Here is a 15,073-nt window from a genome sequence, read left to right as displayed (position 1 = left end):
TTGGCTATTATAAATAATGCTGCAATGAACATGGGGTACGTATATCTTTTCAAGTTAGTGGTTTTTGTTTTCTTCAGATAAATAACTAGAAGTGGACTGGCTGGATCATATGGTAGTTCTGTTTTTCCATAGTGCACCAATTTACATTCTCACCAACAGTCCACAAGGGTTCCCTTTTCTCCACATCCTTGTCAACACTTATTATTTTTTGTCCTTTTGGTAGTAGCAATTCTAACAGGTGTGAGGTGATACCTCATTGTGTTTTTGACTTGCACTTCCCCGATGCTTAATGATGTTGAGCATCTTTCATGTACCTGTTGACCTGTATATGTTCTTTAGAAAATCTCTGTTCAGATACTCTGCCTATTTTTTAATCTTATTGTTTGTTTGTTTTTTGCTGTTAAGTTGTATGAGTTCTTTATATATTTTGGATATTAGCATGTCATCAGATAAATGATTTACGAATATTTTCTCCCATTCAGTCAGTTGCCTTTTCATTTTGTTCATGGTTTCTTTTACTGTGCAGAAGGTTTTTAGTTTGATGTAGTCCCACTTGTTTATTTTTGCTATTGTTGCCTTTGCTTTTGGTGTCAAACTTAAAAGATTATCACTAAGATTTATGTCAAGGAGCTTACTGACTATTTTTTCTTCCAGGAGTTTTATGGTTTCAGATCTTACATTCAAGTCTTTATTTCATGTTGAGTTAATTTTTGTGCATGATGTAAGATAGTGGTCCAAGTTCATTCTTTGCATGTGGCTGCCCAGTCCTCTCAACACCATTTATTGAAGAGACTGTGTTTTCTTGATTGTATACTCTTGCTTCCTTTCTCATAAATTAATGGACTATATATGCATGGGTTAATTTCTGGGCTGTCTGTTCTATTCCATTGCTCTGTGTGTATGTCTTTATGACAATACAATTCTCTTTTGATTACTATAGCTTTGTAGTATAATTTGAAATCAGGCAGTGTGATGCTCCAGCTGTATTCTTCTTTCTCAAGATTGCTTTCATTCTTTGGGATCTTTTGTGGTTCCATACAAATTGTAGAATGGTTTGTTCTATTTCTGTGGAGAATATCATTGGCATTTTGATAGGAATTTCGTTGAATCTATAGATTCCTTTGGGTAGTATGGACAATTTTAACAATATTAATTCTTTTAATCCATGAGCATGGAATATCTTTCTAATTATGTGTGTCTTCACTATATTGATGAAATTTCTTTCATCAATGTCATACAGTTTTCAGAAGACAGGTCTTTCACCTTTTTGGTTAAATTTGTTCTTAGGTATTTTATTCGTTTTGATGCAATTGTAAATGAGATTGTTTTCTTAATTTCTTTCTGATAGTTTGCTACTAGTGTAGAGAAATGCACAGATTTCTGTAAGTTGATTTTGTATCCTGCAAGTTTACCGAATTTATTTATTCTAACAATTTTTTTTAGATTCTTTAGGATTTCCTATGTACAGTATCATGTCATCTGCAAATAGATGGTTTTACTTTTTTGTTTCCAATTTGGACTCCTTTTTTATCTTTTTCTTACCTAATTGCTCTGGCTAGCACTTCCAATACTGTGTTGACTAAAAGTGGTGAAAGTGGGCATCTTTGTTTTGTTCCTGATCTTAGAGGAAAAGCTTTCAGCTTTTCACCATTGAATATGATGTTAGCTGTGAACTTGTCATATATGGCCTTTATTATGTTGTTGTATGTTCCCTCTATGCCTACTTTGTTGAGAGTTTTTATCATAAATGTATGTTCAGTTTTGTCAAATGCTTTTCCTGTGTCTACTGAGATAATTATTCAATATATTATTTTTATCATCCTTCATTTTGTTAATATGGTGTATCACATTGATTTATTTGCAGATGTGGAACCATACTTACATCTCTGGAATAAATCCCACTTTTATCATGGTGTATGATCCTTTGAATGTATTGTTGAATTTGGTTTGCTATTATTTGTTGAGGATTTATGCATCTATCATAATCAGGGATATTGGCCTATAATTTTTTGTAGTGTCTTTGTCTGGTTTTGGTGTCAGGGTAATGCTGGCCTCATAAGATGAGTTTGGAAGTATTCCCTTCTCTTCTGTTTTCTAGAAGAGTTTGAGAAGGATTGATTTTAATTCTTCTTTGAATGAGTGAATTCATTAGTTGAAGCCATATGGCCCTGGACTTTTGTTTGTAGAGAATTTTAAAATTACTGATTTAATCTTTTTAAGAGTAATCAGTCTGTTCAGATTTTCTATTTCTTCATGATTCAGTCTTGGAAGGTTGTATGTTTCTGGGAATTTATCCATTTATTCTAGGCTATCCAGTTTCTTGGCATATAATTGTTTATAGTAGTGTCTTATGATCCTATGTATTTCTGTGGTATCGTTTGTCACATCTCCTCTTCCTTTTCTGATTTTGTCTGTGTTCCCTCACTTTTTTTTCTTGGTGAATATAGTTAAAGGTTTTTCAATTTTATTTATCTTTTCAAAGAACCAGCTCTGGTTTCATTGATCTTTTCTATTGTCTTCTTAGTCTCTTATATTTCTTTCTTTCTTTCTTTTTTTTTCTTTTCTGTATTTGATTTTGCTGCTTTTATTTTTTAATAGCTTTATTGAGATATTATTCACATACCATACATTTAACCCATTAAAAATCCACAGTTGGCTTTTATTATATCCACAGTGTTGTGTATATGTTGCCACGATCAATTTTATCTTATATTTATTTCTGCTCTTTCCCTGTAGTATTTTTGGGCTTCATTTGTTCTTCTTTTTCTGATTCCTTGAGGCATGGAGTTAGGTTGTTTATTTGAGATTTTTTTTTATTTCTTAAGGTAGGCATTTATCACTATGAATGTCCATCTTAGAACTACTTTTACTGCATCCCATTAATTTTGGTCTGTTGTATTTCCATTTTTGTTTATCTCATGGTATTTTTAAAATTTTGCTTTTGATTTCTTCATTATCCTATTGGTTGTTCAGTAGCATGTTGTTTAATCTCCACATATTTGTGAATTTTCCACTTATCTTCATGTAGTTTATTTCTAGTTTTACAATATTTTGGTTGGAAAAGATTCTTGATACAATTTCAGTCTTCTCAAATTTGTTAACTCTTGTTTTGTGGCCTAACTTATCTATTCTGATGATTCATGTGCACTTGAGAAGAATGTGTATTCTGTTGCTTTTGGATGGAATTTTCTGTATATATCTGTTAAATCTATCTGATCTACCATGTCATTTAAAGCTTATGTTTTCTTACTGATTTTCTGTCTGGATGATATATCCATTGATGTAAGTGGGGTATTAAAGTCCCTTACTATTATTGTATTGCTGTCTATTTCTTTCTTTTGGTCTGTTAATATTTGCTTTATATATTTAGGTGCTTCTATCCTGGTGCATAAATATTTACAAATTTTATATCTTCTTGTTGGATTGACCCTTTTATCAGTATGAATTGCCTTCTTTGTCTCTTATTACAGTCTTTGTCTTAAAGTTTATTTTGTCTGATATAGGTATAGCTACCCCAGATTTCTTGATTTCTATTTGCATGGAATATCTTTTCTTCCATCCCTGCACTTTCAATCTGTGTATATCCTTACATCTGAAGTGAGTCTCTTGTAGGCAGCAAGTAGATGGGTCATTTTTTTTTTTTTTAAATCCACTTAGCCACTCTGTCTCTTTGGGTTGGATCATTTAGTCCACTTACCTTTAAAGTAACTATTGATAGGTATGTACTTACTGCCACTTTGTTAATTGTTTTCTGGCTGTTTTTTAGTCCTCTGTTCCATTTTTCGTCTCTTGCTCTCTCCTTTGAGGTTTGGTGACTTTCTTTCTTGGTATGCTAAGATTCCTTTCTCATTATCTTTTTTGTATCTACTGTAGGTTTTTGCTTGGTGGTTACCATGAGGCTTTCATAAAACAACTTATATTTTTAACAGTCTATTTTAAGTTATTAACAAGTTAAGTTTGAATGCATTCTAAAGCCCTACAGTTTTACTCTCCCCACCACATTTTATGTTTTTGTTTTACATTTTACATCTTTTTATCTTGTGTATCCCTTAACTAATTATTGTAGTTATAATTTTTTTACTACTTTTGTCTTTTAGCCTTCATACTAGCTTTGTAAGTGATTAATTCACTACTTTTACTATATATTAACCATTACCAGTGAGATTTATACTTTCATATGTTTTCTTGTTACTAATTAGCACCCTTTTTTTTCAGCTTAAAGAAGTCTTTTTGACATTTCTTGTAAGGCCAGTTTGGTGGTGATGAACTCCTTTTAGCTTTTGCTTGTCTGGAAAATTCTTTATCTCTCCTTTAACTCTGAAAGATAACTTTGCCAGGTAGAATACACTTGGTTGGAAATTATTTTTCTCTTGACACTTTGAATATATCATGCCACTCCCCTCTGGCCTGTAAGTTTCTGCTGAAAAATCTGCTGGTAATCTTATGGGGGTTCTCTTGTACATAACAAGTTGTTTTTCTCTTGCTGCTTTTAAGAATCTCTCCTTGTCTTTAACTTTTGACATTTTAATGATAATATATCTTGGTGTGTGTTTCTTTGGCCTCATCTTATTTGGAATCTCTGGGCTTCCTCGATCTGGATGTCTGTTTCTTCCCCCAGGTAGGGAAGTTTTCAGCCATTATTTATTCAAATAAGTTTTCTGCCCCTTTCTCTCTCACTAGTCCATTTGATGCTGTCCCATAAGTCCCTTAAGCTGTCTTAACTTTTTTCATTCCCTTTTCTTTTTGCTGCTCTAATTGGGTGAGTCCTTCTGCCCTGTCTTCGAGTTCTCTGATCTTTTCTTCTGCTTTATCTGGTCTGCTGTTGAGCCCCTCTTGTGTGTTTTTCAGTTTAGTTGTGTTCTTTAGTTCTGTGACTTCTGTTTGGAACTCCCTTAGATTTTCTATTTCTTTGTTGAAGTTCTCAATGTGTTCATTCAGTGAGCCTTTTTATGATCATTACTTTGAATTCTTTTTTTTAACATCTTTATTGAGTATAATTGCTTTACAATGGTGTGTTAGTTTCTGCTTTATAACAAAGTGAATCAGCTATACATATACATATATCCCCATATCTCCTTCTTCTTGCGTCTCCCTCCCACCCTCTCTATCCCACCACTCTAGGTGGTAACAAAGCACTGAGCTGATCTCCCTGTGCTATGTGGCTGCTTCCCACTAGCTATCTATTTTACATTTGGTAGTGTATAAGCTGTGATAAAGTGAGAGAGTGGCATATATACTTTGAATTCTTGATCAGAAAAATTACTTATCTCTCTTTCATTAGTTTTTTTTTTTTTTTTCCTGAGGTTTATCTTGTTTCTTTGGAACATATTCCTCTGTTTCTTTATTTTACTTGACTGTCTGTGTTGGTTTCTATGCATTGGATGAAATAGCCACTTCTCCCAATTTTAAAGGGTTGAACTTTCTTGTTCAACCATGTCCTAGGTATTTGTTTTCTCTCAAATTTTGTGATTATCCAAGTGGCCTATTTTATTTTTAATTGCTCCTAGTAGTTGAGGATGTGCTAAGACCAGTCAGGGTCCCAAAGGGGAGGATCTCAGTCAGCACCTTGATTCAGGCTGATTGGAAGCCAGATCCTCAGGCAACAGCTTTTAAAGAATGCAAATACAGGCATACCTCATTTTTTGCACTCTGCTTTATTGTGTCTCATATACTGAGTTTTATACAAGTTGAAGGTTTGTGGCAACCCTGCCTCAAGCAAGTCTATTGGCATCATTTTCCAACAGCATTTGCTTGTTTTGTGTCTCTGTTTCACATTTTGGTAGTTCTCATAGTATTTCAAACTTTTTCATTAGTATTATATTTGTTATGGTGATCTGTGATCAGAGATATTTGATGTTACTATTGTAATATTTGCTATATTACGGTGGTCTGGAATCAAACCTGAAATATCTCCAAGGTATGCCTGTATATACAGTCCTGTGGTACCACAAGTGTAAGCCCTGATGACCCCAGAGCCAGGTGATGTGAAAGTGTCCTCTGGGCAGCAGTTGCAAAAATCAGGTCTCCAGACGAGTGTATAAGCTCCTTTCTGTGAGATACTGGTGAACTGTAGCAAGCCAGAGGGAGTGCACAAAGATGGTGTCTCCTGGCCTACATTCCCTGATACCACCTCTGTAGCCACTAGATGTGTGCCAAACCTGATGCCTGTCTCTCAGGCTGAAGTTCCAGGACTAGCACGTAGGCCTCTTTTATAGAAAGGCTAGTCGTGTGTTTCAGTCTGTTGTCAGTTTGGTGCCCTGGGAGTGGTAGCCTGCCAAGAACTACCAATAGTCTCTCCAATTGTTATAGTCCAGTGTGACCCAGGGGCACGAGCTTCCCTGACCACCAGAATCAGGTGATCAAGGGATATCCCTTGAGTGGCATTTGTATAAACCAGGGCACCAGATGTAAAAACTGGGGTACCAGATGCATATAAGAGCTCCCTTGAGAGATGCTGGTGGTCTGGAGCACAGTAGAGGGAGAGTGCAAAGTTAGTCCCTGCCCTCCAAGGTCTCAGGAAGGTTTACTTATAGTCAGCCCTTAGATGTATGTTTAATTAGAAGACTACCCCTCAGGATGCAGCTATGATGATAAGCTAATAGGCGTCTTTTCAGAGTATGAGCTCCTGGATCTGTTGCCTCTTGCTGTGCCCCGGGGGTGGTAGCTGTTTAAGAATTCTTTCTCCATTCATTACAGTCCTGGGGGGGGGACCCACACATATAAACCCTGCTGGCCATCAGGGCCAGGCAATGTAAATGAGATCCCTGACAGTAGCCACAATAATCAGGGCACCAGAGAAGAGACTCCTTTCTATACAATACCAGTGAGCTGGGGCGAGGCTGAGGGAAATTGCATGCACCAGCCTCTGTTCTCTGAGAGCCCCTTCTTAGGCTCTATAAGTGTGCCAAACCAGAAGCCTGACCCTCAGGCCAAAGCTCCTGCAAGTAAATAGCCCTCTTTCTCAGAAAGACTGGGGAGTATGTTTCTGTCTGCCTTTTGTGCAGTACCCTGGAAGTGGTTGTCTGCCAAGAACTGTCTCTCCGATTGTTAGAGACCCATAGGACCCAGGAACGCAAGCCCTCCCTTGGCCACCAGAGCCAGGAGATCAAGGGGAGGCCCTTGGGTGGCAGCTGCAAAACTATGTCACCAGACATAAAAACTTGGTCACCAGATGTGTGTAGAAGCTCTCCCCTGGGAGATACTGGTGCTTAGGAGGGAGAGCTCAAAGATGGTACCTGCTGGCTGGAACAAGGCTGAGGGGGAATGTGAAGATGGCACTGACTGAAAAAAGGGAAAAAAGAAGGACAAGAAAAAAAGAGAAAAAGAAAAAAAGGAAAAGAGAAAAGGGAAATAAAAAGAAAAAAAAAGATGGCATTTGCTGGCTTTAGCAAGGCATTGGAAGCAGGAACATGGTGACCGTCAGCCTCCATCCCCAGGGAATATCCCAGCAGTCCCATTTAATCCATCACCAAGTCCTGTTGATTTTTTTTTTTTTTTTTTTTGTCAAGGTTTTTGAATCTGTCCACTTTTTCCCTCTGGGGTCATCATCACCATCCGGGCCCATCAACCGTTTTCTCTCGCTTGGGTAACTATAATAGTTTCTGAATTTGTCCATATTCATGTGGCCACCTCCCTACTCTACACCACATCTTTCATCTACTCTGAAGGCCAAGTAATCTTTTCACAAGTCAAATCTGTTCGTATCAGTCTTCTAGTTTAAAATACTTCTGCACCTTCCCTAGACCAGCACCTCAGCTTGGTGTGCAAGGACCTTCGTTACCTGGCCCCAGCTTAGCTCTCCAGCCTTATTTTACATTTCATTCCACCTTGCTCTTTCTGCTCTAGATGCACTGGGCTGCTTTCAGTTTGTCCTACCTGCCATCTTTCCTCCTGCTTCTGGACCTTTGCACATGCAATCTCCTTTACCTGGAATGTTCTTCCATTTATTCCTATTCATCCTTTAGTTCAAACATCACCTTCTCTCAGACTACATGGACCAGGGCAGCCCCATATTAATGATGTTCATAGCACTGTTTCTCTTCTTAGAACACTTGCTACAGTTATACTTGATCCATACCAGAGGTGGAAAAATTGACTTCTTATTAATCAATTTGTAGGTAAATATAATCAGTCTAAGAGCTCAGCTTCTAATATACATTTGAAGTCTTAGCAAATGTCTGTTGTCTAACCAAAGTTCTTTGAAAACAGTATGTGCATTTAAAAAGGCTAGAAATAAACAACAAAACATGGTTACCTTTGAATGATAGGAACGTGGAGGACTTTCCCCCATCTTTTTCTGCTCCTTGTATTTTCCAAAATTTCTAGAATGATGTAAGTTACTTTTAAATGAATGAAAAATGCAATAAATATAAAACTGTGTCCAGATGGTATATATAGAGATTATGACTAGAAATAAAACTACAGTGTGTAACGTGGTCTCTTTAGTTTTACCCTGTATTTTCTCATGTGGCAAAAGCCAGAAAATACCATTCGTGTTTGTAAGCTTTTTAAGATGACCTGAGAGTTCAATGAATTGAGGATGTTACTTCCTTGATCGACAAATCTGACTCGTGGAGCCGTCTCTTGAATTGCTTGTGTTCCCTTCCATGCCTGGAAGGTTCGTTGGCAGTAATCTCAAGGAGCCAGGACAGCTCCTTCCAGATTCACACACAGATTCAGCAGTTGAGCTTCTGGAGGGGCTCCAGGGCCTGCTCAGGAATGTGTTCAAGCTTGCACCCCTACCCTGGCAATGCCATGGGAGGAATGGGACTGCAACATCTGCCTTTGCCCAAGTCTTCATGATTTGAATTTCCCTCTCCTGTGTTCTACTGCTGTCTCAGGCCAGGCAGAGGGCAAATGGAATCTAGGCTTCCTTATTATAAAGACTGTATAGCCAAGTCAGTAAGCATTTCTCTCTCTAGGGCTCGAGGTGTACCATATCTACCTTTCGGTGCATCACCAAAAACCAAGTGTTAAAATCCATATTTGCCTTAGGCTAAGGCCCAATACCATCATTCAGAATGACTTTTGAGATATGGAAACAGAAAATTGTATCATATTATGAGTTTAGGTATTATTATTATCTCCTTGAGGTAGTAATTTTTTTTTTTTGCTTTTCTGTTCACTTCTTATTTTTTAATCTATTTATTAATATTTTATTTGTGGCTGTGTTGGGTCTTCGTTGCTGTGCATAGGCTTTCTCTAGTTGTGATGAGTGGTGGCTGTTCTTCGTTGTGGTGCACAGGCTTGTCATTGCAGTGGCTTCTCTTGCTGCAGAGCACGGGCTGTAGGCACACAGGCTCAATAGTTGCGGCTCGCGAGCTCTAGAGCGCAGGCTCAGTAGTGTGCTGCACAGGCTTAATTGCTCCACAGCATGTGGGATCTTCTCCGACCAGGGCTCGAAACCGTGTCTCCTGCATTGGCAGGCGGATTCTTAACCACTGTGCCACCAGGGAAGTCCGAGGTAGTAATTTTAAGGTAACAAAGCTGGCCTTTTGCTTTTGCTTCATTCTCAGAAGATGAGAAAAATTGCCAAGTAGAATTTTTCCCAAAATGGTTCATGTCTTAATAGAATTAAACAAATAAAAACTAAATATAGTGCTTAAAGGTTAATTAGTTTAATATCATGAAAGCAACTACACCACATAATTCTACAAAGATTAGAATTATGCTATAATCTAATTTCTGTCATTATTTGACTTATTATTTATCTGATTATAAACATTTGTAACTCAAAATAAGTATATATTGTCTCTATAGTTACAGAGCTAGTGCTTGATTTAGTTGTCAATCAATTTCTTTATTTAAGTGACTGAAAAAAATTTTAGTAATTATTCTTTATATAAAATTAAGTTTCATAATTAACATTAATTATTGCAACATTTTATTCTTGTAATAAGAAACCTACATTTTTACTTCTGCTGATAGAATCTCAGTGTACTAGGCATATAAGGATATTTTCGATTCTGGTTTCCTCTGAAATGCTAATATGTATATTTGGAATTGATGTTCTGACACTAAGAATAAAATGCATTCCTTGTTCTCATTATTGACATTATCATACTATTTGTATATAATGCTAACTTGGACCACTCAGAAGATCAAGGGTGCCAGAAAAGACATTGATCTACATAGACATACAATTATTGGGTCTTCTGAAGGCCAAGACCAATTTAACTAGCAGTTTCTGGCTGCAGCTGTACTTCAGTTGAATTAATGATAACAACTATCTCACTTTACCAAAGGTTTATGGAGCATCTTCTAAGCGCTAGGCGTCTAGTTGGCTTAGGATCTACAGTAATGAATGAGAGTAAAATAACCTTGTTTTATTTACCTTTAGGTAGCTCAAATGCCCCAGCCTATTTACCCTTTACATTAGCTAATTCAAAATAGTTCAAATCTCTACTTGATGTAAGAATTCCATTATTTTACCAGCTTGCCTTTCTTGTATGCTGTTTTGAAGCCCTGAGATATCCCAAGCCAGTTGTTAATTAACATCTTAAGCAGCTGCCTGTTTCTAGACCACTGCATCGTTCTTTTGCCAGTCACGGACATCCTTAAGTCCCTTGCTGTTGCTCTCCCATGGATGGCTTTAACCCAGGTGCCATTCCAGACTCTCACACAATTCTTCCCAATAAGAAGATCAGCTGTGATGTTTGCATGATTTCACTGATGGCTTCAGGATTCAAAAAAAGAAAAAAAAGGGAAAAGGAAATACAGATAGAGAACTTCACAGTTGTTCCTGGATAGAGAGTTTCTCTGAGGTCACAGACCAAAGCCCTCCCTAGGCATTCTCTATTGTTCATCCTTCTTTGCCCAGACTCAGGCCTGTCTCTGTTCCAGGGATCAGTTTACCTCCCCACGAAGGGAATGCCTGGAATCTCTCATACCTGCATACAGATCCCCTGTCCCCCAGGCCCAGAGGCAGTCACAGGTTCATGCCACTTTGTCTACTTCCTGCCCCCATCAATCTTGTGGTAAGACTCACAGTGGAACAGTATTTTCCTTTGTGGTGATCCTACACCCATCCACAGAGGTGTGGTCTTTCCCTAAAATAATTCATGACAAGAACAGTACTTTTCCCAAAGATGAGTTTATTAAACTGAAATGACCCCAAGTATGGGGCTGAAACAGTATAAGTGCAGTTTGAGCTTCAGGGATCCCAGACCGTTCTTTCTAAGGTAAGATGTGCTCACATTCTTCCTGTGGCTTCCCGTCTTTACCTCTGAATCAGCTGCCTTTTATTTAAATTATTATAAAAGACAATTGGATAACTGTGCAGTCAGGACCAGTTTTAGAGAAAGTTGTTAAGTATAAAATTTCCTGACGTGTTACGTCCTGGTCATTTAGAAGTCACTCCTTTAGGGACTTCCCTGGTGGTCCATTGGGTAAGGCTCTACGCTCCCAATGCAGGGGGCCTGGGTCCGATCTCTGGACAGGGAACTAGATCCCACATGCACGCTGCAAGCGAGAATTCACATGCCGCAACCAAAAGTCTGCATGCTGCACCTAAGGAGTCTGCACGCCACAACTAATAAGTCTGCGTGCTGCAACTAAAAGATCCCACATGCCACAACTAAAGATCCTGCATGCCACAATGAGGCCCACACAACTAAGACCTGGCGCAGCCAAAATAAATAAATAAATAAATAAATATTTTTAAAGAAAATCACTCCTTTAGATAGTCAGTGACTATCCTATCTTGTCTTCCCCAAAAGCAGCAACTCAAGGAACAACTTTCTAATTCCTTGACCTGTACCAAAATATCTTATTTTCTCATGGATGTTAAATGTGTGGCCATCTAACCTGATAAAATAATACAAAAAAGACATAGGATACTTGGTCTGGTTGGTTGTCTGGACTTCTCTTACCTTCAGATAAGCCTGCATGGCTATCATGGAAGATCGCTGCCCACTGCTCTGTTTAAAATTGGATACCTCTGGGCTTCCCTGGTGGCACAGTGGTTGAGAGTCTGCCTGCCGACGCAGGGGACACGGGTTCGTGCCCTAGTCCGGGAAGATCCCACGTGCCGCGCAGCGGCTGGGCCATGGCCGCTGAGCCTGCGCGTCGGAACCTGTGCTCCGCAACGGAAGAGGCCACAACAGTGAGAGGCCCGCGTACCGCAAAACAACAACAACAAAAATTGGATACCTCTAAAGGTCCTTCTGCCTTGTGCAAGTGAAACATGTAATTTGAAATAGTCTGATAAAAACACTTTAAAATAGAAAGTGAGATTTTTCTCTTCTTCCACTTAAACTCACTGTTACCTTCCCCTTAGCCAGAAAATGGACATTATAAATGTTATCATCACCACGCATATTATTAGCCTAGAAATTATATCATTTGAGGTCAAAATTGGATGTTGAGACTCTGATATCTTGCTTCTCTACCACCTCTAGGTCCTTTTCCCAAGACCTCTGGGACTAAATATATTCTGGTTGCAAGTGGCTGCTAACAGGAGCTGAACTTATTTTTCTCCTAAGAGGGAGGAAGTGTGGTGAAACCAGCACTAGAACTAATAAATTGGGACTTGAGGGACAGAATGCACACCCCACTCCCAGGCATTGCATTCTCCCTAGAGTGGCCCATGAGCATGGTGTTGGAGGTTTGGGGGATCATCTGTGAGAATAACTCTGGGAGAAAGTAAAATAGGGATAAAAGTTATGAAGGGTGCCGGTATTCTGCAGAGGTTAGAGCAGAATTCTAGAACAGCCATTCATTTCATTTTAAAGGTTTCTTTCTTACTACTAAAAAAATATATATATATATATTTAAATAAATCTAAAGCGCAATTTATTTCTAGGACAAATGGCAATCAGAAAAGCACAGGTAAGCTGGCTTTATCTTTTATAAGATAATACAGTCATTTTTTAGATTTCAAACTTAAAAGGAAACATTATGATGTATGTCCTGTTTCTGTGAAATACCATGTGTTAATTAGCAACATGGGCAAGTCCACCTACCTCCAAAGAAGCTGAATTTTCAGATGGAAGTGTCATCATTACTCAGTTGAGTCAAGGATTTTGGTTGTTTGAGTTGAAATATAACACTTAGATTTCAATGATTCAGTGAGATGTTGCAAGGTTAAAAATTAGTCACTGGTTTTCCTTATGTTTTACAATGGATTAGTTTTATAAACAAGGCTAATATATTAATGACGAGTTTATTTTCAGAATTTTTATCTCTTTTTTATTATTTAGTTCAGTAATTCTTATGATAAATTTTAATATTTTAAGAGGACACAAAGTAATATGTTTGAACATAACTTTTATATGGCACTGATATTTTCTAAAGTTTTATGAGAAAAATGGCTTTTTGACACTGTAGTAATTTGGATTTAGGGACTACAGCAAAAATATTGATATATGTGCAGTTCAAATTACATTTCAATTATAACAGAATTATTTTCTGCAACTCAGCTGTAGGAATTGCTTAAACCTGATTTATGTGTAGTCTGAATAGATTTTAATGAAGAAAATGGCCTTTGTGGAGAGGTGAAAGGAATAAATTCATTTGGAAAATTTTGTGAAATTGAGTTCTTTAGATTGGTGGCATCAGGGTAAGGTATTTATGGAACAAATAGGTGTAGCATATCAAAACTAGTACTATTTTAACAATTCTCTGAAGGTTATTATTTAGCCTATGGTATAGTGCCTAATGACGCTTTGCAATAGGGTGTGTGGGTGTAAATGAGTTCTTGGCATACCATATACATAGAATCAATATCTTTATGATCATACTCTATACTATAACTTATTTTCTGAATTTTAAACATTCAACTGGTGAACCCTCCAAATATGGATTAGTCTTTAGTTTCTCCTTCCCTTCCATAGAGCTCCAAGCCAACTTGGATCAGCAGAACTGCTCAAAGCCAGTATCTTTGAGTTTTCCCCCAGGCAGAATCCATTACAAGCAAGGATCCTTTCTTTATCTGAACTCTTCATCCCTCATAGCACAGTACTGTCCACCTCAGCCAAATCTTTTTCATGCATACCCCTTTTCCCTTAGCTTTTGCCCAATTGTTCTCTGAATATCGTTCTCCTTTTTCTTCTGTGAGAGTATCTTTTTCTTTATTCGAGTTGAGAACTGAAAACATTGTAATAATCACACTGATAAGTATAAAAACGCTAGTAACATTGATATTAACTAAAATGAAAAAATTATATATGTTAAAGTGGAACTGAGCAAAATAAAAAGCCAAGGCCATCTTCATTACCCAAGATTCTTCAGGTACTGAAAAGGCTCCTTTAAAATCTTTACTTAGGGCTTTCCTGGTGGCACAGTTGTTGAGAGTCTGCCTGCCAATGCAGGGGACAGGGGTTCATGCCCCGGTCTTGGAAAATCCCACATACCGCAGAGAGGCTGGACCCATGAGCCACTATACTCTTATCTAACTAAATGAAAATCAGCACTTAAAAGTAAACAAGATTTTATCCTACTCTGTTTTACTCTTTTTCTATTTCAATTACTAGATTACCATATATTGTGTTTCTATTATTTTGTGTTTCAGATGTTCTGCATTTCAACCTCATCAGAGATTAAACTGATGTTTATGGGCTAATCTGGACAGCTAAAAACAGTTTGTTTCACTACATCTGTAAGAAAATATGTTCAAATTCCCACTGGCTGACTTATAAAGAGGCTTTTGGAATACAACCCAATGTAAGTTGCAGACATAATGTGTTTTTGTCTTTGTTATTCACCTCCTCCCCAAGTTAGGGCATGTATCTGTTGGCAGGTGTGCAGATGTGTGTGTATTATGTATACCTTGATGTCTACACATACCCTTTTTCATAGTATGGATTCGTAGCATCCTTTATTCCTTCCTTCAATAGATATTTGAATGCCTATTATGTAAGATTTGCAGTTCTAGGCCCAAAGGATACCCAGAAATGAGGTTACTGCCCCCACAGAGCTCACACTCTATTGGGGAAACAGACATAAATCAAATAATTGTACAAATACATACGATGTGCACATGGTGAGAGGTGTTCTGAAGAGAGGTCACATAGCACGATATGAGCATGTAAACAGGGGTCTGCCTTATCTCCAGGGTCAGACAGGTTTCCAGGAG

General features: G+C 37.8%; 1 protein-coding gene across 5 annotated transcripts in view; it reads left to right on the top strand.

Moving 5' to 3' along the window:
* Window positions 1-15,073, top strand: part of ZNF385B (zinc finger protein 385B) — a 436,659-nt gene that overhangs the window by 95,397 nt on the left and 326,189 nt on the right. For all 5 annotated transcript variants that reach the window (XM_067026399.1, XM_067026401.1, XM_067026409.1 and 2 more), the window contains exon 2: window positions 14,510-14,661. The gene's annotated coding sequence lies outside the window, so the exon portion shown is untranslated. The remainder of the gene's footprint in view (window positions 1-14,509; window positions 14,662-15,073) is intronic.

This window comes from Kogia breviceps, chromosome 2, assembly GCF_026419965.1.
Source record: "Kogia breviceps isolate mKogBre1 chromosome 2, mKogBre1 haplotype 1, whole genome shotgun sequence".
In the NCBI taxonomy this organism is placed as follows: Eukaryota; Metazoa; Chordata; class Mammalia; order Artiodactyla; family Physeteridae; genus Kogia; species Kogia breviceps.
The sequence above is the reverse complement of the archived record's forward strand: the minus strand, read 5'-3'. Positions and strand labels throughout refer to the sequence as shown.